The following is a 4,301-nucleotide window of genomic DNA, read 5'->3' as shown; positions in this document are numbered from 1 at the left end:
AGTAGCAAAGTGCATCGGCAGCTTGTGAATGGGAGGATTGAAAGGTGCTATGAACACTGTAAATCGTTACTGTATTTTTCTAAAAGATTAATGTCAGCTCCTCAAGAAAAGGGCACGTCTACAGGCTGCTAATTTATTACCAGTAAAGCTTGGTTTAATAAACTTGTGGTAAATATTTTCTGCCTTTAAGACCCTTCAAGGCTTCAAAGGCTCCCATTTGCTTTAGGGTCCCTAGGGATGCTGGTGCCAATGAGACATGTTTCATTAATTATGTTGCACAAATAAGCCAAATATTGCACAAATGTGTGTAGCAACATTGTGAGGAATGCAGCAAGGACTCTTCCTAACTTCACACAGAGCAGAGCCACCCAGCTGGATGCTCTTTTGAAGGACAGTTAAAGCCTGAAGCACATGCTTATGTCCTGTCCACACCCCAAAATTTTATTGTTACTGTTTAGGTCAGCACGAAATTGCCGATAGTTTTCCCTCTGGAATTCACAAACAACAGGGTGCTTTTCCCAGTGCACAACCCTGTTAAAATAGGAAGGGAAGGAAAAAAGTACACTGCAGCGGTGTCACAGATCTCACTTCTCCTTGGGTTGAAAATTATGGAAATATTGTGAGATACCAGAGGATAACGAAGCCTGAGGTTGTGTTCCCATAAGTCTTCTTTGCCTGGCTGAGGTTGAAAGTGGGGCATCTTGCTGCGAGGAACCTGGACATGAGATATTCCTGGGTCAGGTTCAGAGCCATGGTCCTTTGGTGCTGGAAAATGAAAATATCAGTGCTGTGAGCAGGTATGCTGCAGTCAACCCAACTATGCCGAGGAAAGGGAGTAACCAGAGATATTTCACAGCCATTAGTAAAAGGTCACTGAAGCTACATAATGATTGCACCTTTCAGAAGAAGGACTGCTGGAAGAGCTACAGGCAAAAATGATCTTCCCAGAGGGGTTCACTGGATTAGAAACCCTCATTTTGATTCTCACCTTACCTTTTCACTTGCATAACCCACACACAGACCAGCAATAAGCTGCATCTTGTCTGGGCAGGTGAAAGTCCCCTATTAAACAGGTAGCTGATCAACTCTTGACCAGTCCCTCTGTAAACCAACTGTTCTTACAATCTGTGTTTTCCTGGTAGCTGAGAAAGAAAATTAGCAAAAGCACCGTGATAACTGGAAATTGGAAAGATGCTGTCTGACTGGCTGGACACAGAGTGATTGCAAAAGCACACTGAAGTACTTACAGCTGAGGGAGACCTTAAGAGCATACGTTGACAGTGTGCCATATGTCAGGGCGTGTGCTGCTTTATATTACTTGGTGCAGCTTTGTGAAGGAACTGTACTTGGCTTGTATATGAATTTTAAATGAATTGTTAACACATTTTATGAATCTGGTAAAGGGGTGCTGATGTGGGAGAACGCACATGTCTGTTCTGCAAGATGGAGTAAATAAATCATGACTTTCACAAGATAAAACTTTATTGAGTAGCAATAAACGACAGAAATACTTCTAACAGCATTTAAAGCCACGTAAAAGAAAGCACGAAGGGCTGATTGCCCTCGAGTACGTGTGGTTGGAACAGCTTGTGTTATGCTGATGGGAGAGAAGGTGCTTTGCCAGAGGAGCACTGGCTGTCACATACTGGCTGTTGCGCTATAAATCCCTGGGTCTTTGGTCTATAACGCCTTTCAGCACCTACATTTGTTGCTCACAGTATCTACAACATTTTGGTGCCTTTCCCTAGACATAATCCTTCTCTCACTCAGCCTTTCCCCACCATAAATTCCTCTGCTCTTTTGTCCTGAGGACAGTTTTGGACCAGAGGACACATCATCTGTGCTGCCCTCCTGCCTGGGTTCACACTCTGAGCAGGTGGGGGAGGTTGTTCTCTAGAATAACACGCTCAAGGCCATTGAGGATGAGTAAGCCAAAATTAGGCTGAAAAGTGGGCAAAACAAATTCCTGTAATTTTCTCTTGAAGGTCTTCATAAGAATACCTTCACCCTTGTTGGTGCCTTTTGGCCATTAGTAGTGGGGTGGCGAAGAGCAGCCTGGTAGGTCCTCTGCAGCAGAGGATGGACTCTAAAGCATCTTGGGCAACGCATGCAGAAACGATACTGCAAATTTTTCTTAATGTGCTGGTGACTGACATCATGTTACACATGAAGCATTGGATATCCAGAGGTGAAAACTGCCTGAATCAATGTCAAAAAGCTCTGGTAGGTTGAGCAGTGTGTGTCAGCGTCCTAACACACAAAACAAGGGCACCCTTTCCAGAAATACATACTCGGCTTTAAGAAACACCCGTATAGAAGCTGGACTCTGAAAACAGCTTTTGCTATTTCCACCAGGTGATTTAATGCCAAATCCTCTCAGGTGGTGATAGATTCTCTCTTTTGTTAGAAAGTAACCAAATAATTGTTCTGGACTTTCAAAACTGAAAAACTATAGTTCTGCATTATTGACATCAACATTATAGATTTACTTTACAATTTTATTCATGAAAATCTCGAGGTCTAAATGATCCGTTCCTGATTGCTTGTAAGATTACTGAATTCTGTTTACATCTCAGATTTTTTTTTCAGCAGCACTCTGTTCACAAGGCATTGATCCCTGCTGCTAGAAGCCCATTGGCCTGTTTTGCCCTACCTTAACATGGTGGGCTTTAGTATTTCCTTTTGTCTGAGACTATCACTAATTTCTTATTTTTTTTTTAATAAACAATGTATTTCAAAAAGCGTTTTCTTGTTCTCCGCTTGTATTTGTTTCTCTGTCATTTAGAGAAGAAAGATTAGAGGTTTGTGGAGGTGGTATTCTGGGGAACACGGTATCTACCCATTCCCTTCTCCAGCAGGTCATGTGTCTGAGCTTCTCTGGGTCTCCAAGGACCCGTGGGTCTCTTTTGAAAGTGCATCAGCCTTCAACAGGCTCCTCATCTGAGTGTGTTCCACAGACCCCCGCTTTCCAGAAACACAAAGCCTGTAGGATCAGTCACAAGACAGACACTGTCAGGGTTGGTACCCAGACCCCTACCTTTGCTCATGCCAGCTCCTTCCTTCAGTGGTCTTCCTCTGCAACGCCTCTGTGCTTCTCAGGGACCATCTCTCCCCTGCAAATTCAGCTCATCGTGTGCTAGGGACGTTCAGGAAGGTTAGTTCTGCCCTAGGTGGAAGCTGGTGGTCCAGATGCAGCTTGAAACAGAGCCACTCTGGTCTTCCTGCTGAGCTGCAAAAGGAATTCCAAGGCAGACAGGCAATGTAGCAGCAGGAGTAAAAAATTATAACAGAGCATCTTCTGTGGTAATATTTTCTCTGAACTGCAGTTTGCACCAGGAGATAATGAAGAGTCCGTACAGCAGCTTTGTGAGCAGAATGGTCTTGATACAGACTTGTGCTGTTCTAGAAGAAGTTTTGTTTGACCATCAGGAATATCAACTTTCACTGTTGAAGCCAGGTATAGATATATGCAAAGATACCTCCACTCCAGACATATTTTACCAGTCAGGCCTGGTAGGCCTGCCCATTTAAAAACCTTAACTTGAAATAGAACTACAGTGACAGTATTCAAGTTAAAATGTTACAATGAGACAGCACAGATCTTAATCAGGGAGTTACTCTGCAAAAAAACCCAAACAGCTTTTACTTCAAAATCCTATGTAAAGAGGTGATTATAAAGTGAGAAGCATCATCCTGCTTTACCCCAGCACTGTCAGGTCTATTAAAAAACAGCTCATTACCTTTGTAGGTGCAACGGTGACCCAGTGAAGTCCATGGCAGCATTTCCACTGCACTCAATGGGACCAGGATTGCAGTCTGTAATTTGTGGAATTAGGATTCTCACGACTTAGGTCTCTGGTTTGATTTTGCTTCAAAACTACAATCTGATCTATCATTTCCTTGCTCGTCATGGATATTGGGGTGATCATAATTTGTCAAAACTAGGAAATGAAAAAAATACAAAGTTGTCTTACACAAAGACACAGGCAACATCACTTTATGGTCCCAAGGCAAGCTGGCACTTGGCACAGACTGTTTTCATGCAACTATCCCCTTAGCCAAGCTCAGCGCTCAATAAAGACAAGAATTCCCATCATCCCTGAAGTTTCTTGGTTCCCAGAAAAACTCCCCTTCAGCCTCAGAGATACACACAGAAGCAGACTGATTACTCTTTCTTCTCAACAGAAAGAAGTTTTGTAGAGTAATAAAATTAAAAAAAAGTCACTTGCCTGGTTGATCCCTTTTGGCTCAATGTGACATGGAATGAAACCTCTTGCAGTGGGACAGTCTTACTTTCCCTC

At 43.0% G+C, this 4,301-nt stretch overlaps 1 long non-coding RNA gene across 1 annotated transcript; it reads right to left on the bottom strand.

Moving 5' to 3' along the window:
• Positions 1 to 458: 458 nt before the first annotated feature.
• Positions 459 to 3,937, bottom strand: LOC129785216 (uncharacterized). The gene is made up of 3 exons (XR_008748898.1): positions 3,741 to 3,937; positions 3,038 to 3,229; positions 459 to 765 (listed from the first exon to the last, which is right to left on the bottom strand). It is a non-coding gene; the product is annotated as an uncharacterized LOC129785216 (long non-coding RNA).
• Positions 3,938 to 4,301: the final 364 nt, after the last annotated feature.

Source organism: Falco peregrinus, chromosome 9, assembly GCF_023634155.1.
Source record: "Falco peregrinus isolate bFalPer1 chromosome 9, bFalPer1.pri, whole genome shotgun sequence".
Lineage (NCBI taxonomy): Eukaryota > Metazoa > Chordata > Aves > Falconiformes > Falconidae > Falco > Falco peregrinus.
This window is presented reverse-complemented; position numbering and strand designations above follow the sequence as displayed.